The 24343-nt window shown below is 46.2% G+C and overlaps 1 protein-coding gene and 1 non-coding gene across 8 annotated transcripts in view; both read right to left on the reverse strand.

Moving 5' to 3' along the window:
• The window catches only part of SORBS1 (sorbin and SH3 domain containing 1), a 583014-nt gene that overhangs the window by 173760 nt on the left and 384911 nt on the right, over positions 1–24343 (reverse strand). The window lies entirely within an intron of this gene.
• On the reverse strand, positions 13965–14005 carry LOC142313600 (small nucleolar RNA SNORD66). Its single transcript, XR_012754586.1, has one exon. It is a non-coding gene; the product is annotated as a small nucleolar RNA SNORD66 (small nucleolar RNA).

The raw sequence follows: 24343 nt of genomic DNA on the forward strand, positions 1-24343 counted from the left end.
GTCTACAGAAAGACTGAGGGTATACATGTAGTCTGGAAGTCACCGACTAGACAACGGCTACTAAGGTAATTACATTAGCAATACACAACTACAATACAATGATTACTGGAAGAGTCTGGAGAAACAATACGTCTGGCTTTCAGTGGCCAACACAATTACATGAGTCAACAAGAGTCTTGTAAAAACAATGAGGGACTTATCCCCAGTCTATAAACAAACAATTTATCATCCTGTCTGGCTGAATTTTAAGAAACTTTAACCCATGAGAGTCCATGTCGTCACATTCCTCCCCCTTCTTAATATTAGCCAGACATGATAGGCTTCCGATCATCCTTCTCCGCTTGACGGCATTGTCCTTTTTAATGGTGAGGTCAGCAACAGAGGCTCGCATCTATACACCTTCCCCTGATTTACCCCCCCCCCCCCCCAAGTTGAGCAGCCATATTGCGGACAAGCACTAAGGTGGGGTCCATGAGTTGGGCTTGCATACATTTCTTACTATCAATCTTCCCCCAGTCAAAAGCCAGTGTGGTTAGGCTTACTCACGGTTCTTGGCTCAGAAGTGGATGCTGGAGACAGGGAATGGGAATTATCTTTGGGAAAGATGTTAGAAAGATCCACATCAGGGTCCTGCTTGGCTTGGAAGTGGGTGATGGCTGCTTCAAACGGACTGGATAGTCCTTGTCCTAGGTCATACTACAAAATGACTTGTGTGAGCAGGTAATCCCCAAGCCCCACTTTCACTTCCCTCTGAGTGGTATCCGAAACAGGCTTGGTGGGGTTATCTATGAACCCCACTTCAACTTCCTCCTGGCTAGTCCCCGAAACAACAGGTGTGGGGAAGCTGTCCATAAACTCCATATGGACCTCTTCCTCGTCAGACCCCAAAGTAACTGGTGTGGGGACGGTATCCATAAGCTCCACATCAGCCTTGCTCTGGTCAGTCTCCACAATGACCGGTATGGGGAGGCTGTTCACAATCCCCACATCGATCACTTCCTGGTTGGGCCCCAAAATACCAGGTGTGGGGAGGCTATCCACAAGCTCCACCTCCACCTCTCCCTGGTCGGTCCTTAGGTCCAACTGCACACATGCCAGAGGGACGTCTGAGCGCTGGCCCTCAGCCAGGGAGATGGATAATTGGGAATCTGGTAAAGGGTCTTCTGGGGAAACAATAACTGGGCTTACCAGGGTAATGGAGGAACCAGTGTCTCGTAGTCCCTGGCTCTTGACCGGCTGAGCTGGCAGATGGGCTCCAAGCATGTGGCCTTGGTTTTGGAGACAATCTTTATCTATATGTCCATGGCGCCCACATGTACAACAGCGCCATAGATTGGGCAAGTCACCGGCCCTGTTTGTAGTCCTTTGTTTTGGTGCAGCTTCTGCTGGGTAGTGGGATCATCCTTCTCGAGCGGCTGGTGCTAGCAGTACAGCAGCTGGAATCCCATAAACATATTCCAGAACCCAAGCCCTCTCTTCTCTTGAGGATCTAGGCCCCAATGCATCCAACAACGCTGTGGCTTGGGCCATTTTGGACAAAGTTGATTCCCGATTGTCACTAGATCCATGATGTGGCACATAGTTTAAATCCTCTGGGTCAATATCGGCGGGATCCTCATCGTCCTCTGCATCATTCTGGGCATCCCAACGGACTAATTTCTGGATCAAGTCCGACCGAGTCTCAGCGTTCCAGTAGACAATCTTTCGCCTCTGGCACAGATCCTGTAGCATCCATTTACTGCAGCAGTCGTAACTCCTCTCTTATCCTTGTCCCATGGCCGAGCTGGTGGGGTTGGACATGGCAGCATCCGAAACCTGAATGCCTCCCCTATGGCCTGCTGGGTATGCTTATGTGCCTCCCTGGTTGTTGAGCCCTGGACGGTGTCCACGAACACCAGTCCGCTGCAGCTTCCCTGGGTAAACCAGGCTGAGTTGTATCCCACTGCTGCCACCAATTGTGGAGACACGGGGCTCAGTGGGTGCTCTCGTCCACTAAAACCCGCCAGCTTTAGAAAGACAGCGTGTCTCAGGGCTCATCCCAACTGAACGCCGGCCTCCTTAACCGTGGGCGTAACACTACTCAGACAACACAGGGTGAGGGAACCACAATAATTAGACTTTATTGGATCCCCAAACAATTAACGGCACATAACACATAACCAGCAAAACACACAAATCTAACAGGCAACAGAGTCTCACCCTTCCACTGGCTCACCAGGGATGTAGAATGTCCATGCCTCAGAGGTTCCAGGGCTATTTACTCCAATCCAGCAGCACCCCGCTTTCAGCGGGCACCCACCGAGAAAGGAATAATGCCAAATTTAGGAAGCTGTCTGAGGTCTGAAAAGTCTGTAACAGGTGACTGAACTGTCCCAACCTGAGTGTCCTCCTTAGGTAGTCCTGGTATGATGTTACAATCCTGGCAGCCGGAGTCGAAATCCCTAGGCTGTGGATATGGTCTCCAACCGGAACCGGAGTCCCTGGATTGAAGCCATAAGATATCCTGAACCTCTAGTCAGCTCCTAAGAGCTTAGACTGGATCCATCAGCATCCATCAACCATAACCTGGTGGCTTAAAGAAATCCCTTTTATAGCCACAGCCTTCCACTTGGATACACTGCGTCCTCATCGATTGGTTGGACAAGATCGCCTCTCCCATTGGATGAATCTCAAGCTGCATGGACAATGTTCATCCAAATGATGTCTACAGAAAGACTGAGGGTATACATGTAGTCTGGAAGTCACCGACTAGACAATGGCTACTAAGGTAATTACATTAGCAATACACAACTACAATACAATGATTACTGGAAGAGTCTGGAGAAACAATACGTCTGGCTTTCAGTGGCCAACACAATTACATGAGTCAACAAGAGTCTTGTAAAAACAATGAGGGACTTATCCCCCGTCTATAAACAATCTATCATCCTGTCTGGCTGAATTTTAAAAAACTTTAACCCATGAGAGTCCATGTCGTCACACTGTGGTTGCCCACCGGTAGTCCGCTCCCCGGCGTATAGGTGCTGTAGGAGCCCGTTTTGCCCGCAGGCGCTGGCCCTTGGATCTCTAGCCTGTGGCGGTGGCTGTATATCCTCTCTGGGTGGACGGTTGTCTTCAATAGGGACTTTAGTAGTTGAGAAACCACTGGGGTTCCTGTCACATTTGGATTTGACTATGGACGGCGGCTCCAAGCCTGGTCGGGGTCCGATGGCCCTGCCTGTGTGCTTAGCTTCACTCCGTTCCCCGGTCCGGTACCGGCGGGCCAACGCCCGACCCCGGTCCTTACGGCTCTGCGGAGTTCCACCAACTCTTGCAGACGGCCACCACCGTCTGTCAACCTTGCTGTCAGTGTCTGGGCTCCAACACAGACACCTCAAGTGCTCACTCCTCTCACTTTCACCTCCAAGACTGAACTGACACTCTTCCCGCCTCAAGGCCTGTGAACTCGGTGGGTGGGGCCAACCACCTGGCTCCGCCCCACCTGGTGTGGACATCAGACTCTGGAGGGAGGCAACAAGGGTTTTTGGTTTGGCTGGTGTAACTGCCTAGGGTGGGGGTGTGTGTGTTGGTATGTATGTGACTACCTGGCTAGTCCAGGGCGTCACACATGACGCATCCTACGTCATGCATACAGGCCAGTAGTGAGGTCCTGCGCAGGTGCACTACAACACTTTGATCTGCCCTGAGCATGGCAGATCAAAGTGCGCTTGCGCAGGACCTCAGACCCTTTCAAGTAACATCCTGGACTGCAAAAGGGAGGGCAACATGACTAAGGAGGGATGCTAGGCCAGTGGGTATAGCTTGGGCTTAAGTTTAGAACGCACATTGTGTGGGAAAATCGGAGGGTGGTGTTATAGGAGCAATTTGGTCAGGAGGGCCCTGTGATTTGGTCAGGGGGATGGTAGCTGTAGGGTAGTATATAGGGCAGGGCTTCAGGGTGGGGGTGGTCATTTGGTACCTGACAGACGTCTAGAATTATCCTGCCCACCCGCCTTAATTTGGGAATTTTGGAGATCAGATTTGAGAGATGGGTATGAGTTTGCTTTGTTGCAGCAGTAGGCGGAAAAGAGGGGGGCATTTGAAGGTGGTGGACTGCACAAAAGAGCAAGGGGGAGGGTTAACCCAGTGCAGGAACAGGTTACCCCTGGTGGTGCAATAGTATGGTTGGTTGTAATGTAGATCCCTGCTGGGCTAACACCTTAGCAACACTCGGTTAGGTGCCCTCGAGCCGGTGTGGTGCGGCTAAGGGCAGGTGGTGGAGCTGGTGTTACAATCAAGCGCAATAGAAACCTTCACTTACCCCTCCTCATTTTCGGGTGGTTATGTTATTATTTTGATGTATGAAAATGTTATTTGTTTGTTGTTAATTAATAAATCAGGGCTGCTGTGGCCTTTTACAGCCAATGTCACGCAGTCTTTGTGTCTTAATTTTAGGTAAGAATTCGGGATATGGAGGTTGGGGTGGTGGTCGGTACGGTAAGCTAAGGCCCTCAGTCAGACATTCCGGAGTCAAGTCTATGGGGGTCTGTGAGACATGGAGGGAGCTTGGAAGACTTACTGTGTACTTCAGAGTCCATCCATCTTTCATCTATTTTTAAGTGATTACTAAGAGTCAATGGATAAAAAAAAGTTCAGACAGTCCGAGGAAAAAAAGAAGGGACGAGAATAAACTGAAGCAACTAGGATGACACCTGAGAAAAGTCGGTCAGCTTCTCCCGGGTGGTAACAAACGGCTAACAACTTGTCATCATGTGTTCCACTATGTGCAGAATGAAAACTCCACGGTTTGATTACAGATTGTATTCTATAATACACACTATTTGGGAATTGATCCCGGTGATATAGAGCCGCGGTGGGTGGACTGGTTTCCCTTTCGTCTCCTGAACATAGTGTCCTCGGTGTAAACAAGCTTATGACAGACTAGCCTGTCTCCGAGTGATAAAAATGAGCACATTTAGATGTCGTGGAGCCATATGCCATGCCGAAAGTATAAATAACTTTAGCACCACGTGTAATGAGATTAGTGTCCCATTAAAACAGATCAAGTGGGATTTGTGAACAAGTTGTTATTGAAATAGTTTGGATTTATGGATGCACAACAATTGCTGGTGTAATGTTTTAGGAAAAATGGAGCAAAACCCTTGTCAACAGCTGATTACATTACTGTCAAAGTTATTTTTATATGGCCACCATTATATCATTACAAGGAAAGGGACGGCAACCAGTTCTTTGTAGCAGTAAACAAAGTGTTGCAGAAATATTCTACCTTTCTAAATGTATGAGAATGGACACCATTGCCTCTACTACTTTTTTTTTTTTTTTTACTTGAATGCATTTTTTGCAAAAAAATCAGGTTTACTATTTGTTTCTATTGTAAAGTTAACAGTTTGCATTCTGTGTTTCACTATTCACTGCAGAATGAGTTAACTGAGAAGCCATTAGTGAGCTCATTCTGAAAGTTTAGAACTCTTACCTGTTCTTCGCTCAACTATTTATGACAACAAAGATCAGCTCATCTCTCTTGTGGTAGTAAGGGTACCGTCACACTTTAGCGACGCTCCAGCGATCCCACCAGCGATCTGACCTGTTCAGGATCGCTGGTGTATCGCTACACGGGTTGCTGGTGAGCTGTCAATCAGGCAGATCTCACCAGCTACCAGTGACCAGCCCCCAGCCAGCAGCGACGCGTGGAAGCGATGCTGCGCTTGGTAACTAAGGTAAATATCGGGTAACCAAGCGCTTGGTTACCCGATATTTACCTTGGTTACCAGCGCACACCGCTTAGAGCTGGCTCCCTGCACTCCTAGCCAGAGTACACATCAGGTTAATAAGCAAACCGCTTTGCTTATTTACCCGATGTGTACTCCGGCTACGTGTGCAGGGAGCCAGCACTGGGAGCCTGAGAGCGGCGGGCGCTAGTAACCAAGGTAAATATCGGGTAACCAAGCAAAGCACTTCGCTTGGTTACCCGATATTTACCTTGGTTACAGCTTATCACAGGCGGCCAGAAGCCGGCTCCCTGTACATTCAGATCGTTGCTCTCTCGCTGTCAAACACAGCGATGTGTGCTTCACAGCGGGAGAGCAATGTCCAAAAAATGAACTAACACTGTGTAACGAGCAGCGATCTCACAGCAGGGGCCAGATCACTGCTCAGTGTCACACACAGCGAGATCGCTAATGAGGTCACTGGTGCGCCACAAAAACTGACTCAGCAGCGATCTTGCTAGCGATCTCGCTATGTGAGAAGTACCCCTAATGGGAGCTCAAAAGAACAAAGATAAGGGTATGTGTATTCTAGACACCAGCATATAAACTGACTTTTGCTTCAGGAAAATGCAGGTGGTGTTTTTCGCTTGGTGTCATCTTTGACATATTTTCGGACCCTTTTTTTCTGCTGACAGCCTTACTTTTTTGGCATATGTGCATCACTAAGTGAGCAGCTTCCGAGCAAAAGACACCTGAAGAATGGATTGGTCTCTTTTACCACATCATGTTTTTTGAACGACAATCAAAAGGATGAATCATAAGGCTGCTTTCACACATCAGTTTTTTTGCATCGGGCACAATCCGGCTCAAAAACCTATGCAACGGATGCGGCGAAAAAAAACGGATCCGTTGCATAAGTTTTTCATGCGGCCCGTCCATTTTTTGACGGATGCGGCTTGATACTGAGCATGCGCAGTTAAAAAAAACCGCAGCCAGATGCGTTTTTTGTCGCAGGACGCCACATCCGGCGTCCATAGGCTTGCATTGGAAATCGCGCGGGATCCAGCGCGATGCGGTTTTTTCACCTCACAAAAAAACATGCCAGGCAAGGTTCCATCAGGCCACCGCATGGGCTAAATATGCTGCATCCGGCAAAAAACGGACGCAACGCAAGGCCATGCGGCACAATACGGCGCTAATGCAAGTCTATGCGGAAAAACGCAACCGGCGGCAAAAAAAAAACTGGTTGCGTTTTTTCTGCAAAGCGCCGTATTGTGCTGCTCAGCAAAAACAAGATGTGTGAAAGCAGCCTAAGCAATGCAGCTCAATGCGTTTTCAGGCGGTTTACGGATAGTACCCATCTGAAAAAGATGCTGTGTGAACATACCTTAAGAGTTATAAGCTTTCTAATCAGAACGACAAGCTCACTGATGGATTCTCCGTTAACTGCAGCCAACAATAGGCAGTGCAACACAGAGGCTATAGAGGTAAAAAGTGAAAACTTTTCAATGAAAACCAATTGCAAAAGATTTTTTTAGCTTAATTTACATTTGAGTAAAAAAAATTATAAAAAAAATAAAATACATATAAGTCCGTAAGTATTACCATGAGAAGCTGCTGCAAAGTGCATGCAATCCACTCTTCTTTATGAAGACATGATATTGTCAATCAGCGGATCACTAGGCCAGCTTCAATATAGAATAGGGCCGTTATTTGGAGCCTATCCACATTGTTGTGTAACAAATGTACAAATTGAGCAGACCTGTAAAATACCATTCATGACATCTGAGGTATGCAATTGTTCAGGCTCCTATATGTTAAAGGGCTTGTCCACTACAAAACATCACCTGATCAATGACACCAAGCTGTTGTGTACCGCCCTGAGAGGGGCCTGGCTGCTTCCTCCACTTGCTTGGACCGAGCCGCTCGAGGTCCGGGCTCGGGTTGTTGGTGGCACGAGCGCCTCCGGACCGGGGGCCACGTCGCTCTGTTAGAAGCGAGAGGTAGCGGGATGGTGGTGGTGGTGTGGGAGGAGGCGCGCAGCCGGGGAGGGCCACGCTGTCGTCCAACGGGTCATGACGCCACCCACGGGTCGTGGCGACGGGATGCACCACCGCTGCGGCTGGAGTGAAGGCGGGCTCGTCCGGGATCGGTGTTGCGGCCGTAGCCTAGATGTTAGCCCCTCCGTGGGTAGGGGCGGTGTGTCCCGGGGCCCCGCTGTGGTTGGGGACTGGAGCGCTGATGTTGTTGTCGGGGTGCAGGGTGCCGTGCCGCGGTGTAGTGTTGTGCCCGGATGGCACTGGTGTACTCACGATTGATACACACTCTGAGTCACTGGTAAACCAAAGTTCGGATGTGGTCGGTTCCCGCGGCCGGCTGCAGGTGTCCCCTGTGGGGTTGATGGTGGCCCCTTTTCCCATGCACCTCTGAATGTTGTGTTTCGGCTCCCCTGTCTGAGCAGTGGTAGCCCGCTCCCCGGCGTTGAGCTGCCAGAGGAGCCCTCTGTTGCCCGCAGGCGCTAGCCCATCGGGTGCTTGGCCCTTGGCGGTGGCGCTCACCCGGTCTCTGTGGGCTTTTGCCTTCTTTCGGGACTTTGGATGTGGATCAACCCGTGAGGTCCAGCCAGCAATCAGTCAATTTGCCTATACTCAGTGGCTTCTAAGCTAGGACGGGGTCGGAGTACCCGGTTTCTGATGCTCCGGTACACGGTTGACTCTCCGGTTCAGGACCAGCGGGCTCCAACCCAGGCCCGGTCCGTATGGTTCCGCCGGTTGCTGTACCGGTACTCCTGCAGACGGCCACCACCGTCTGCCTGCCTGACGTTTACAAGGGGCCCAGGCTCCTACCCGGGTCCCTGATAGCTGCTCCACTATCACTCACTGTCAACTCAAAACTTCTCTGTTTGAACTTCCTGCCCCAGGATAGTAGTCTCCTCGGTGGGCGTGTCTTTACACCTGACTCCGCCCACCTGGTGTGTCCTACTGGCCCTGAGGGAGGCATCAGGTCTCTCTTTCAGGTGACGTGTGTGTGACCTCACAGGGGATGGGGGTATGTGTGTTTGTGTTTTTGTTTTTTTTTTTACTGCCCCATTCTATGTCCTGTTGTGTATAAATATGTGACTCTTCAAATTTTGTGTTATACCATGCCTGATGAAGAGACCTGAGTAGTCTCGAAAGCTTGCAATTATTACCATCTTTTCAGTTAGCCATTAAAAGGTATCAACCACTGAGGACTTCAGTTCTTTTAAACAATTTTTTTATCTCTACTGGCTAACACGGTACAAAAGATATATTTTACTTGTATGTGGTTGATGTAATTACCTGTGACCCCTGGGGTCCAGGGCGTCACAGTTGCATAAAATAAAAAAAAAGCCTGGGGCGATTCTCAAGCCATTACTGGACAACCCCTTAAAGGGAACCTGTCAGGTGCAATATGCACCCAGAGCCATGAGCAGTTCTGGGTGCATAGTAGTGATTTCTGCCTAACCGTCCCTGTATACACTAACATAGATAAAGAGATCTTTAGAAAAAGTATTTCTAAACATCTTTTATCGTATGTTAATGAGCTCAGGGACTAGTCCTAAGGGTGTTATATCCCCCAACTAGTCCACCCTCTTAGCATGTTAGCATGCTCACAGGGGCATACTAACATGTTATTCAATTCAGCATCACCAGCAGTGCCGCGTGTACCTTTGTTCGCTGTGAGCGCTAATCTGAATGCTGATCACTTCCGGTCATGGGCATTAGACGTCTCTGAAGCCGGGGCGCGTACAACTGGCTTCATACTGCGCATGACCGGAAGTGTCCTGCACTGAGATCACAGTTGTCACAGGTATGCGTGTCACTACTGGTGATGCTGCATTGACTGTAGCCCTGTGGGGGTACTAACTTGCTAATGTAGCGCCCCTGAGACACTCAGGGCACTACAAGGAACTGCATCCTCTTGGGGATGCAGGACCCCCCTGGGACCTAGAGTACCAGTGCTGATACCACCAAAGAATACCCAAAATCTTAGTTCTCCACTCCCCACCGGGCATAGAGGGAACCATGTAAGGGGATGGTGGCCATGGAAAGGAACGAGTCCCTGGGATTAGCCAGCCTAGTGAGAGGGGTCAGCAGTCAAAGTCTAGAGAAGGTGGCACACACAAGAGAGGTGTGCGGAAGTGTCTGAGCTGGGTCCATGCAGCGGTGACCCGAGGGCACAGGAAAGAGGTCGCCAGGTCGGGTACCGGAGATACCGCTGGGACTGGAGCACGCACTGGGCACAGGGCCCTAGATCAGGTGCCAGTTCTACACAGCTTGATAAATACCTGCCTGGTGAGGACACCTTCACGGACTTCACCAAATAATCCGGGGGCATCAGCAGTAAAACTAGGATCAGGGTTCAGACACTTACCTCCCCACAGGGTCTGCACTGCCCGCCGTACGGAGAAGGAGACTGTACCCCAAAAGGGACAGTCGGGCCCTAAACGCTCCACGCTACGGGGACCCAACCAACGGAGAGTGCCGGGGACAGAGCAACCTGGGTCACTACATTGGCACTGATACTCCAAGGGACCTGAACCAGATACCCCTGGGTCCAAGTGAGTAGAGACTGTAAAGACAACCTGGTGTGGTCTCTGTTATTATCCCTCATCATCTCCCAGGCATGGCCCTACCTGCGGAGGGCCTAACACCATTGCCACAATCACCACCAGCTCTGGGAGTACCCACATTTAGCAGCGGCGGTTTTCTATCCTCTATCCCGCAGGTGGCGTCACATGACATTAACTCTATTCACCCCTGTAAAAACCCCCTTTTACAAAAGAAGCCCCAGGGCACGGGACCGGGCAACGGCCACCAGAGTGACATTCCCAGTTGTTACCGCCCGGAACAAGTACCCCCTTCCCTGGGCGCGACACTAAGAGGGCGGACTAGTCGGGGGATATAATGCCATTGTGACTAGTCCCCTCGCTCATCATTAGGATAGGATAAAAGATCTTTAGAAATACTTTTCTAAAGATCTCTTTATCTATGCTAGTGTATACAGGGATGGTTAGGCAGGGATTAGCAATATACACCCAGAACTGCTCGTGGTTCTGGGTACATATTGGACCTGACAGGTTCCCTTTAAACACAGGTTTAGACACAGAATATATCACATGCAGATGCTGTGTGTGCACGCTGAGTAATTGGTGCAGATATTTTCTTTTTTTATTCTTCTTTATTTCTTATTTTCATTTTTTTTGACATGTGTTTTTCATAATGAAGTCAATGGGTGGAAGGACTGAAAAAAATGCACCAATAATTGACATGATGCGATTATTTTCTGCACCAAATCTGCAAGGAAAAGAAAAGCAACATGTACACAGCACAGAATTCTCATTTTGCTGGCATCAGGATAGACCGGCAGATTTGTGACAAAGCTGCACCAAAAAGTGTATCAAAAACGTAGTGTGCGCACACCGCCTAATAAGGCCCATACACATATACTGTACCTTTACCAACATACCCGTGAAAAAACATAAGCTTTTTTTTGTGATCAGACAAAATACTCTGTGCATCAGTCATCATCATCCTGGGGAAGGCAGTTGTGCCATAAAAATTTGCCTTTCGAAGTGGGTTGCATACTAGGTACACAGGAGCGGCCATTTGGTTGTTGCTGCCCCACAGTATATGATTTAGGGCTGCGCTCACACCACCATATAACACGGCTATGTGTTACCAGATGTTTTATTGGATAGTACTGCGTCCAATGTTATTGTGGCGCCCCTGGGATTCAGGCGCCATAGGGGTAATACACCTTATTTCAGGGGTAATATCCATCCCGGGTTAGGAGGGGGATAACTGCTGGTGCCTTCACAAAACACAAACAGTAAGGTGCTTTCCCACAAGGGGGTGGACTAGGGCAGACAGGATAGTTAGCCATCATGAAGCATGGGACTTCCTCAGTCGTTAGGACAACCACTGGGGACGGGCACCACATGGGGTAGAAGTAGGTGCAACCATCTCACTAGAGCAGACTTTCCCAGGCACAGCTTGGGATAACATCTCACACAGAAAACAGGAGTCGAGTGTTTCTCTTTCTCCTTGGGCCCGTGGCTTGTAGCTGGAGGCTCGGCCCGGCTACCGGATAGCAAACGGGGGACACTTCACTAAAAAGACTTCCATGGGCACCAGCGGTGACCGCCGACTATTCGGTATCAGCTGGAGCCCATCATGGCAGAGACCGGTACTCTGGGGCAGCGTCTGAACTACCAGTGAGTAAAAGACCTGGAACCACAGCCACTGCCTCTGCCTCTCATTTGCCGGTGCCCAGCGCTGCGGCGCCAACAGGGACTATCACCACCCCGTCTGTTCTCCATCATCCTCCCCGGGGTAACCACGCTCTGCCTGTGGGGAGCGACAACATCCCGGCTGCGACCTTCACCATCAGCCCCGGAAAGCAGCACCCGCAGCGGCAGCCCATCTCTGGCCGTGGACCACAGGTGGCATCACAATCTAAAAAGACTTTCCTCACTGTCACTACCATCCTCCATCCTTGCTCCTGTCGATTCTTTGGAGTGCTGTCAGATTCCTGCTAACCCACAGAATGGAAAAGGTGGAGAAATACTGTTTCATTTTTTCCTCAACTGTGATCAGAGTCTCTCATCCGAGATCAAATCACACTAAGCCGACACTTTGATCAGAGATTGATTGGAGTATCAGTAACATAATCGGCCTGACTCTAGTAGAGAGACCATACAGTCGTGAGACCCCGGCTTAGGGTGATTTCACATGCAGTAGATTTGTAGAAATTTCTGATTTGTTCCCTTCATCCGAAAGGGGTTTGCAGAAATCCATGCTCCTACCATGAAAATAACCCAAATCAGACAAATGAAAATGATTTTTATTTTTGGCAATTTCTACAATAGCAAAAACTGACACCAAAACAAAATTCGTACAAAGATTATGTTTTACCTCATAGACAGATTTTCGGATCTGTCCCATAATAACCAAAAACTATAATGAGCGCCCAAAATAATCCTTCCATTGCATGCCGTCCTTACATAAAAGGTAATTATAAGCCATTTCTAGAAATTATATATACTTTACGTTTACAGCCAGGAAACTACATGTTTGCACAGCTGCAATTTCTCTGATGTCCTAATGAGGCTAAAAACAAGAAAAACAGACAAAGCGCAGAACGGACTGATTATACCGAAGGTGAACAGAGATGCCAGGAAATTCTGCTCATACCAAACTAAGACATTAACACAACTTTCTAATAAAGATAGTCTCTGTCTAAGCCGCATGTGAATTCAAAACCATAGCATGGGTTATCATTTTTTTTAGTTCAGTACTACAGAACTTCAAATTATAGCAATTTACACCAATGGAGGAAAAAAAAACAAAAAACATGAAAAATGCTAGAATTCTGGATCATAAAAAGTAGGATTAACGTAAAGAAATATGGACCCATGGCAACACCGGTATATCTGATATTATGCAGGCTGCTATTTTTAGGCTGGGGGAGCCCAATAAGCATGGATCTCAGCAGCCTGAGAATACCAGACCCCAGTTGTTGGCAAAGATATGCACACAGCTGGGGGCTGCAGCCTGTAGACATGGGCACACGACATACATTCAAAAGCGCAAGCCTGGTAATACATTTGATACATCTTAGTCCTACAGACTCCGGATAAAATCTGGAGTACAAAATGTCAGTTTTGATGAATTTCCCCCTCAAACGCTTGTAATTTTTTTCCATTCCATATCTACCATAGAGGCCCCCTGCAGCTGCTATAGGAGTCTTGGATGGAGGAGACCCACTTTTGGTTCAACCCTTCCCATTTAACTCGATGATTAGAAACTCAACTCCTTTCTGTAATGATAAGGCATTTTTAGCAAGCATGGTGTAGTTCTGGCCTAATAGTCATGAAGAAGGTATGAAGAAGGAATTTCCTCTGACCTGTGCAGCAAAAGCCAACAGAATATTAATGAGGCACCTGCTTTTCTAAGTACACAATTGATTATAAAGTAAACAATGATGCTAGGGCTATAGGACGCCAGGTGTAGAATGACATTAAAATAACAGAGACACATTGCAACATTGTATGACATTATTGCCTATGGTGTTGCGTTGCTCCTGAGATTGACAAAGGTGTTGGATTTTCTGTCACTAGGTGCAAGTCGCAGGCGACAACTTTGATGCAAGTCGTAGGTAACATGCGACTTGTGTAACTTGGCTGTTTTATTTACAGCAAAATCAGAGCCCTAAAACAGTTGTGGAACAGCGATTCGCAGACACGTGGCACATACAGTAGGTCTTCAGAGAATTGCTGTCGCGTGTGTAGCCCCAGAATTAGAGTGCGCTCCCATGAACGTATAACACAGGCGAGTGCTATCTGATATTTTAACGAATAGCACTGTTCAACCAGCGCTTCTTTCAGCAGTGTATATCAGACGGCGCACACCCAAGTCCGATATACGCAGAGAGACAATGTTTTGCCAAGTATTTAAAGGCATCGGATACCTCTTTAAAGAAGGCAATTCATTTTATTATGATTAAATGATTACAGAAAATAGGAAATAGTGTGATATTGCATACACTTTTGTATAATATAAATCACAAAAGGTAAAGTACTTATATTGTATGCTACATAGAAAAAATTTCACCAGGAGCAACACATCTGTCTGAAAACAGCAGCTGTGAGAAGCAATAACAACGAAGACAGAGAAACTCCTGGGATCCACAATGGGGTGTAATGGGCGTCCCCCTCCACGGGTAAACAGGCTTCTGACTTTACTGTAATCTTCACCAGTTTATATCTCATTTGAAAACAAATGCTCGCATAAACAAATGTTACACAAACTAACAGGTTCCATTTGTCCAATATAGTATCCCTCTTCTGAGTGACCAACTCTTCAGATGTCAATCTACACCGGACAAATACGTCACAGGATGAGACATGCCAAAATCTACTGGTTTCAGATGTTTTACCATACTATAAATGAACACATTCTCAGTAAACTTTGATAGGAGAACCATGTGGTACTGAGTGATACTATGTATTTTCTCACTAGAACCATAACTCCAGGTGTCTGGGAAAATTACAGAAGAACAACTTAATATAAACTAAACTGTTACAGTCTGATATCTTAAAGGGTTTCTTAAAGACAGACTACTAATATAGATTCCAGATGACCACTAACATGTTAGCACTAGAGACAGGCAATGGAGAAATTGATCTCTCCATCTTCCTCACCTGTGCTCTGATTCTCGCATGCAAGAGCACCGATTAACATTAAAATGACTCTGATCAGAGTTTTATCGCAGTGTCATTTGGATAATCGGCCTGATTCTCTCATATGTGACAATCTATGGACATGTGACCCCAGCCTTATTCTGATTCTAATGGCTAAGAAAAAAAAAAAAGTCTCCTTTTACATTTCAACTAAATCTTGAGGATTTCCATAATAAAGTAGTTCAAGTCACCTACACTGTGTGCAGAATTATTAGGCAAGTTGTATTTTAGAGGATTTTTTTTTTTTATTATTGATCAACAACTATGTTCTCTCAATCAACCCAAAAGACCAACCCATAAATATCAAAGCTTAATATTTTTGGAAGTTGGAGTGTTTTTTTAGATTTGGCTATCTTAGGAGGATATCTGTTTTTGCAGGTAACTATTACTGTGCGGAATTATTAGGCAACTTAATAAAAAACAAATATATTTCCATCTCACTTGTTTAATTTCACCATGTAAACCAATATAACTGCACAAAACTTAGAAATAAACATTTCTGACATGCAAAAACAAAACCCCAAAAAATTAGTACACAAAATAGCCACCTTTCTTTATGATGACACTCAACAGCCTACCATCCATAGATTATCTCAGTTGCTTGATCTGTTTACAATCAACATTGCGTGCAGCAGCCACCACAGCCTCCCAGACAGTGTTCCGAGAGGTGTACTGTTTTCCCTCCCTGTAGATCTTACATTTTATGAGGGACCACAGGTTATCTATTGGGTTCAGATCAGGTGAACAAGGGGGCCATGTCATTATTTTTTCATCTTTTAGACCTTTAGTGTCCAGCCACGCTGTGGAGTAGTTGGATGCATGTGATGGAGCATTGTCCTGCATGAAAATCATGTTTTTCTTGAACGATACCGACTTCTTCCTGTACCACTGCTTGAAGAAGTTGTCTTCCAGAAGCTGGCAGTAGGTCTGGGAGTTGAGCTTTACTCCATCCTCAACCCGAAAAGGTCCAACAAGTTCATCTTTGATGATACCAGCCCATACCAGTACCCCACCTCCACCTTGCTGGCATCTGAGTCGGAGTGGAGCTCTCTGCCCTTTACTGATCCAGCCTCTGGCCCATCCATCTGGACCATCAAGAGTCACTCTCATTTCATCATAAAACCTTTGAAAAATCAGTCTTAAGATATTTCTTGGCCCAGTCTTGACGTTTTATCTTATGTTGATTGTTCAAAGGTGGTAGTTCTTCAGCCTTCCTTACCTTGGCCATGTCCCTGAGTATGGCACACCTTGTGCTTTTTGATACTCCAGTTGCGTTGCAGCTCTTAAATCTGGCCAAACTGGTGGCAAATGGCATCTTGGCAGCTTCACGCTTGATTTTCTTTAATTCATGGGCAGTTATTTTGCGCTTTTTTTACCCAAAACGCTTCTTGCGACCCTGTTGGCTATTTGCCATGAAACGCTTGATTGTTCTGTGACCACGCTTCAAAAGTTTGGCAATTTCAAGACTGCTGCATCCCTCTGCATGGCATCTCACAATTGTGGACTTTATAGAGCTCGTCAAATCTCTCTTCTGACCCATTTTGCCAAAGGAAAGGAAGTTGCGTAATAATTAAGCACACCTTATATAGGGTGTTGATGTCATTACACCACAACCCTCATTACAGAGATGCACATCACCTGATTTACTTAATTGGTAGTTGGCTCTCAAACCTATACAGCTTGGAATAGGACAACATGTATAAAAAGTATCATGTGATCAAAATACTCATTTGCCTATTAATTCTGCACACTGTGTATATCCGCAGACAAGCTGAATACATGTAATGTGGCAATCATCATACACTAGTCCTCATTTTACTATTGGAAGGCAGGATATCAGGTATAGAGGCGCTGACACTTGCTGACAGGAGGGTAATGGACACACAGGACCGTATCACAATCATGCCCTGCAGGGAACTGCTTCCATTACAGCAACACGTCTGTTCAAGTCTGATTTCCCATCAGGTCACTATGACTGTGGGTGGTCCTCTGCTCAATAGTGACCTCTAATCTAAAGATCCCTAAAAAGTTTTAGTTTCTTACATTTTTTTGCTCTCCTGTTTACTATTGATAATATTAATTTTCCTATGTCTCGTTGAAAACATAAAAGGTCTGTATCAGATAAAATAGAATTGTGCGGGATGGAATACAACTCCTTTCAAAATATGCCAGGGACCATAGGAGGTCTAAAAACAATTCTGTGGCTGGAGGGATTTAAGGAAAATTGCTACATAGGTCTTGAGGTTACCATTGAAGTAGGAATTTATTTTCTAGGGAGGCGGACATTCTTGGAATTTGGTTTGGCAGAGGTCAGTAGTGGGGAACAGGGTTTAATAAAATAAACAAGTCACAATTGCCAACATCACTTTACTGCAGCGAGAACATTCAATGATTAATGCTAGTACAAATAAAAGGAAAATAGTTATAGCTGAAGTAAAGTCAAAGGACCTTCAATTAGTATCAACTAAAAACTGCTGAAAATGGAAACATATTTCGGGTGATAAAGGCCCAAATCCACTCAATATCTAAAAACTAAGATGTCATTGCAATTTACACTTTAAGGCTATGTGCACACGTTGTGTTTTTTTCAGCGCACCCTCTGGCAGAGGGGAGAATTGTAAACAATGCGTTTTGGAAAAAACGCATCAAAAACGCATGCGTTTTTCATGCGTTTTTCATGCGTTTTCTTCAGGTGCGTTTTTGACCACATGCTCCAGTGACAGTGCCACAGTACATCCAGTACACAGTGCCAGCCTTCCTGCAGAGATGTGTGTTGTCCACCGGAGAACGCAGCTGCCCATGCCCATGATTTGGGTTCACGCTGCTGTGGACTTGCTCTATGCTACCTGTAGAGAGCACTCTCGTCTCCGCAGCATAAATTGACATGCTGAGGCTCGGGAAGCTGCACCGCAGGTCAGTTTATGCTGCGGAGAAGAGAAGCACAGTGGGCACGGGATTTCTAAAATCCTTCCACTGTGCTTCTACTGCACAACGCAGCGTTATGGACGCAGGGAAAACACTCTGCGCCCATAACGCTGCAAACCCTGATTGTGGGCACACAGCCTAAAATGTGTCAATGGATGTCAAACATATATATAACGTCCCACCCCCCCTGCATATTCTAAGCTGGCGCCCTTTAGTGCCTTTCATGTGGCACTAAAGGGTGCCTAGCCTTGTATTTAGCCCAAAAAAAAAAATAATTAAAATAAATGACGTGGGGTCCCCCTTATTTTTGATAGCCAGTCAGGGTAAAGCAGACAGCTGCAGCCTGCAAACCACAGCTGACAGCTTCATCTTGTCTGGTGATCAATTTGGAGGGCTCCCCAATCTGTTTTTTTTTTTTTTTTATTTATAAATAATTAAAAAAAAAAAAAAAAAAAAGTGGGGTCCCCCCCAAATTAGATCACCAGCCAAGGTGAAGCAGACAGCTGGGGTCTGGTATTCTCAGGGTGGGAAGAGCCATGGTTATTGGACTCTTCCCAGCCTAAAAATAGCAGGCCGCAACCGCCGCAGAAGTGGCGCATCCATTAGATGCGCCAATCCTGGCGCTTCGCCCCAACTCATCCCGCACCCTGGTGCGGTGGCAAACGGGGTAATAAATGGGGTTGATACCAGATGCATAATGTCACCTGGCATCAAGCCCAGCAATTAGTGATGTCACGGCGTCTATTTGATACCAGACATAACTAATTGACAGTAATAGCAAAAAAAATTGACAACCAAAAAAAATGTATTTGAAAAAACACTCCCCAAAAACATTCCCTCTTTGACCACTTTATTGAAAAGAAAAAAAATTGGGTCCGCAGTATCAATTTTTTACGTCCCACGTCGCCTCTGGACCTTCTAGAATGTGGGGGGCACGCTCAGGGAACATGCCCCCCATTTTCTAGTAGTGCAGACCCTCCATTTGAGGAGAGTGGGTGCAAAGAATCTGCACCCACTCTCCCCGGGTCACAGCTGCACAGTGCCGAGCAGCAGCAGCCGCCAGCGCAGCTCACACTGAACACAAGAAGCCGTCAGCTGCTCGGCACATGTGACCGGCGCGCACTGTGAAGGAGGGGGCCGCGGGGGATCAGCGCTGTGACAGGTACGGGGGTTACCGGGGGACACCGGAGGACACCGGGGGGAATAGGGGGTGACCTGGCATGGCCTGGGGAGCAGTTTTCTGTCGCATGTGTTATTGCACATGTGACAGAAACAGAGGAGTAGGGCGGCCGGTGCGCTGCTGTGCGTGTGGCCATGTTGGATTTTCAGGAGGGGGGGGGGGGTCGGGGCGGGCACTTTGGCGACACCGGGGGCTTTCCTGAACTTTGCCAGGAAGTAAGGTCAACAGGAAACCTCTTGACCTCACTTCCAGGTAAAATGCCTGCGCTCTGTATGCCGACAAAGCCCGCGGACAGCAACAACAAAAGCAGCTCACTGCGTTGTAGCTGCGGTCTGACCTGCATCATTGATTTCAATGGGGGAGAGAACGCAGCCACAACGCACAAAAGAAGTGACATGCTTTTCTTTCCGCACCGATTTTTGGCATCCAAAACGCTGCATTTCTAAACGATTTTTCGGCTTTCTCATACACTTTGCTGGGAAAGCTGAACGCATGCAATTTGCCACTAAAACGCTGCGGTTCTAAACGCAGCGTTTCCGCGGTAAAAAATGCAACGTGTGCACACAGCCTAACAAGACAGCAATTTTTCAATTTGGGGGGTTTCACTGCCATTCTTTCCTCATCTTAAAAGATCCATTTTTGTTTAAATTTCTGTGCCAACATAGCCATACGAGAGCGTGCTTTTTTATGAGACAAGATTGAAATGACACCATTCATTTTTCTATTCAATGTACTGGAAAACGTTGAACAAAAAGTGCGGTGAAATCTATCTCTGTGCTCCTTTCCTTATTCCCTCCCTCTCCCCAACTGTTTTGTTTTGTCTCCTCTTACATAGGTATACAGTAATCATAAACCTAACAATCCTGACTGTAAGGCAAAGATAGATTGTGCAACTGATCCAAGTTAAAAAAAGTTACCATTTTTTTTACCTTGAGAAAACAAAATAAAAACTTATTGCATAGATGAAGAGTTATTGATGGTCATCAGGCAGGAAAAAGTAACAAAACTATCTCTAAAGAATTGGGACATCACCAATCCACTGTCAGACCGATCGTGTACAAATAAAGGAAATTCAAGTTTGTTATTACCCTCCACAGAAGTGGTCACCTAATGAAGCTCAATCAAAGAGCAAGGCTGGTAATAATCTACAAGGTCACAAAGGAACCAAACATAACCTCTAAGCAACTAAAGGCCTGTCTATCGTTAGCCAATATTGATATTCATGAGTCCACCACTATATGCAGAAATACGCACATTGTCTCTTCAGGGAGTAAGTAGACGAACTCTAGGGCCATCTATTAAAAGGTAGCAATCCTAAAAGTCAAAAGTGACCCTTTAACAAGCCTTGTCATATGACTTAGCATTTATGTGAGATCAGAACTTCAATTTGTAGACACGTGTTTCGGAGTGATTGCCCCTTTTCAGTGCAAAGTATAAGATCTGAGCTGGCTGTATGAGAGGCTAAGTTGGGGTCTAAGGGGAATCTTTTCTCCTTGCAGAGACTGACACACCAAGCTAGCATTCCAGTAGTGAGGAGACTTACAGCTGCAATGCTCCTCTGGGAAATATGCAAACGGTCTCTTCAGGGAGGAAGTAGACAAACTCTAATACCACCTATTGGAAGTATGACAAGGCTCATTAAGGGGTCACTTTTGACTCTTAGGATTGCTACTTCCAATACGTGGCACTAGAGTTTGTCTACTTCCTCCCTGAAGAGACAATTTGCATATTTCCCAGAGAAGCATTACAGCTATAAGGCCGGGTACACATATCCGTCTTTTCTCCGGTTTGACGGATGTGGCGCACTTTATTACAGTATGATACAGTACACTGGCAGCGCCTCAACTTCCGGGTCACATGCTCCGGTCACATGACAGCATGTGACCGGCGCTTGTTGCGTTGCCAGTGTACTGTATACACTGTACTGACGTGCGCCACATCCGTCAAACCGGCGAAAAGCCGGATATCTGTACCCGGCCTAAGTCTCCTCACTACTGGCATGCCGACGTGGTGTGTCAGTCTCCGCAAGGAGAAAAGTCTTGCTGCAGAAATATGGAAAGGGTTCACAAACTGTAAAGCACCACTGTGTCACTGCCTATGTAATTTGTTTCTGAAGCTACCCATGGCTGAGATTACATTTCTGTGGTGATAACTTTTGTGTGTTTTTTTTCCTTCCTGTGGCTAGCATGTGTGCACGTTTACCCTATCATGGTTTGTTTGCACGTGCGGGTGTTTATTTTCCCATGGTTAATCTGTGTTTATCTTCCTAGGCTTGGCATGTTTATTCCTTTGAGACAGTCAATTATTTTTTTCTAGGTTTCGGATGATAAGTGTCAATGTGCTGTATTTCGGAAATCTTACAAGTCAATGTGCCATACCACGAAGACCCAAAAGTGGTGGTTCACAAATCACAATATAAGGAGTAACATTACACGAAAAAGGATATCATTTTGAGGAGTTAGAAAATAACAACTTCAAAGGGCGAAATTAAAAGTTTAATAGTGCGTAAAGGGGGTACTCCTATCATATAATATTTCGGCATGTCCCTAGGACATGCCAGAACATTTGGATTGGTTCGAGCCAAGTTTTGTACCAACAATCAAATATGTAAAGAGTAAACTCCTAAAAATAACTTTTTGGTGAACTCTAGGAATAAGTTCGTGATTGGGTACTTCCGACAATAAATTACGTTTTGACTAAAAAGGGTAATATCTGTTGTGATTATTTACTAACAGAGCACGGAATGACTTTAAAGTATGGTATGTGGAAAGCGATCTTCTAGTCTACATACTTGTTCCACTATTAAATGACCTCACTTGCTATCCTGAGCCGGTGAAATGAAAAACTCATATTATTTATGTCATAGCGTCAAGTTGTCATGTTTGGCAGGTGACGTGCAGACAAGCGGTAGTGAAGGAGCCAGCCATATGATCTTGGAGACTTAAAATCATCTCCTAAATATTTTAATGTCTCTGTTGACATGACTATTATAGCCTCTAGTGGAAGTATCTGATGAAACGAAGATCTAGACTACTGTATAAAAATACCGCATATCAGTCATATCACAGACCACACAGGGAGATGTCTTCACAAATATTGAGTAACCACTTTACATTTATAAACAAGGCCAATTAACATCAATCAAGACATAATTTGTTATTATGCCATATTTGCTGTCCTCCTCATTAGACGTACATATCCAGGAATTTAGTCAGATAACTAAAAGGCAATCAAGTTTTTCCACATAGATTATTCCCATTCTAGAACGATAAAGAGAATCGGTCACCAGATTTTTGCCATCTCATCAGAGCACCATAATTTAGGAAAACCCCTCCTTCCCCCCTGGATTCCAACAATGTGTTACTTAGTTTACTGGTTGGAGCGGTTGTGACACAACTAGGCTATGTGACCATGGGAAATTAAACCTGCGGATTTATCTGCGGAAAATCCGTATAAAATACGTGCGTCTGTGGAACATGCTGTGGATGTCCCAAAGCAGCACGTAATTGCATGTCAATTATTTCTGCGAAATTACCTGCGGAAATCCCGGCCCTCCACTATGGAGATAGAGGCCGGGACTTCCGCAGGTAAGTCGCAGGAATGTCTGCAGGTTCACCACAGCTATTTCGCTGTACTACCGCAGCTAAAAATAGCTCCGGATTCCGGCGAGCAGCTGCGGGAAACCTGCGGATATATCCGCAGGTACAAACTCCTGTGGGAACACAGCCTTAGGGTTCTTATATGTAGCAGAGCTCAGAAAGCTGACCCCACCTACACCTTTCTATGTACACAGTATATTGAAGGTAAGCTGCTAATCAGTGTCGGGGCATAGTTGTACCAGGTCTCATGCTTGGCTAGTCTGGGCAGTGATAATCCCCTGCTGATAAAATATTCATTGTACTAAAACAGCAGCACATGGCCTATTAAGGGACATATCCCTGAAATCAGTGTCTTAGCCCGTACCTCATGCTGCCTCTGATTACATAGCAAAAGCCTGCTGACAGATTCCCTTTAACACCTAGTCACAGGATAGAAGGTGCAAGTAGCTCGCTCACCCATATGTTAAAGGATCTGTGCAGAGGATTCAGAAGCATCCTGATAGTAGTCATGGACAAAAGTTTTGAGAATGACACCAAAATTATATTTTCACATGATCTGTTGCCCTCTGGTTTTTAATTGTGTTTGTCTGATGTTTACATCACATACAGAAATATAATTGCAATCATATTATGAGTACCAAAAGGTTATATTAACAGTTAGAATGAGTTAATGCAGCAAGTCAGTATTTGCAGTGTTGACCCTTCTTCTTCAGGACCTCTGCAATTCTCCCTGGCATACTCTCAATCAACTTCTGGACCAAATCCTGACTGATCGCTGTTCATTTTTGCATAAGCAATGCTTACATTTTGCCAGAATTTGTTGGTTTTTGTTTGTCCACCCATCTCTTGATGATTGCCCACAAGTTCTCAATGGGATTAAGATCTGGGGAGTTTCCAGGCCATGGACCCAAAATCTCTATGTTTGGTTCCATGAGCCATTTAGTGATCACCTTTGCTTTGTGGCAAGGTGCTCCATCATGCTGGAAAAGGCATTGTTGGGCGCCAAACTGCTCTTGGACAGTTGGGAGAAGTTGCTCTTGGAGGACATTCTGGTACCATTCTTTATTCATGGCTGTGTTTTTAGGCAAGACTGTGAGTGAGCCGATTCCCTTGGCTGAGAAGCAACCCCACACATGAATCGTTTCAGGATGCTTAACAGTTGGCATGAGACAAGACTGGTGGTAGCGCTCACCTCTTCTTCTCCTAATAAGCTGTTTTCCAGACGTCTCAAACAATCGAAAAGGGGATTCATCTGAGAAAATGACTTTACCCCAGTCCTCAGCAGTCCACTCCCTGTACCTTTTGCAGAATATCAGTCGGTCCCTGATGTTTTTTCTGGAGAGAAGTGGCTTCTTTGCTGCCCTCCTTGAAACAAGGCCTTGCTCAAGCAGTCTCCGCCTCACAGTGCGTGCAGAAGCACTCACACCAGCCTGCTGCCATTGCTGAGCTAGCTCGGCACTGCTGGTAGTCCGATCCCGCAGCTGAAACAGTTTTAAGATACGGTCCTGGCATTTGCTGGTCCTTCTTGGGCGCCCAGGAGCCTTTTTGGCAACAATGGAAGCTCTCTCCTTGAAGTTCTTGATGATGCGATAGATTGTTGACTGAGGTGCAATCTTTGTAGCTGCGATACTCTTCCCTGTTAGGCCATTTTTGTGCAGAGCAATGA

The sequence above is a fragment of the Anomaloglossus baeobatrachus genome, chromosome 5 (assembly GCF_048569485.1).
Source record: "Anomaloglossus baeobatrachus isolate aAnoBae1 chromosome 5, aAnoBae1.hap1, whole genome shotgun sequence".
In the NCBI taxonomy this organism is placed as follows: Eukaryota; Metazoa; Chordata; class Amphibia; order Anura; family Aromobatidae; genus Anomaloglossus; species Anomaloglossus baeobatrachus.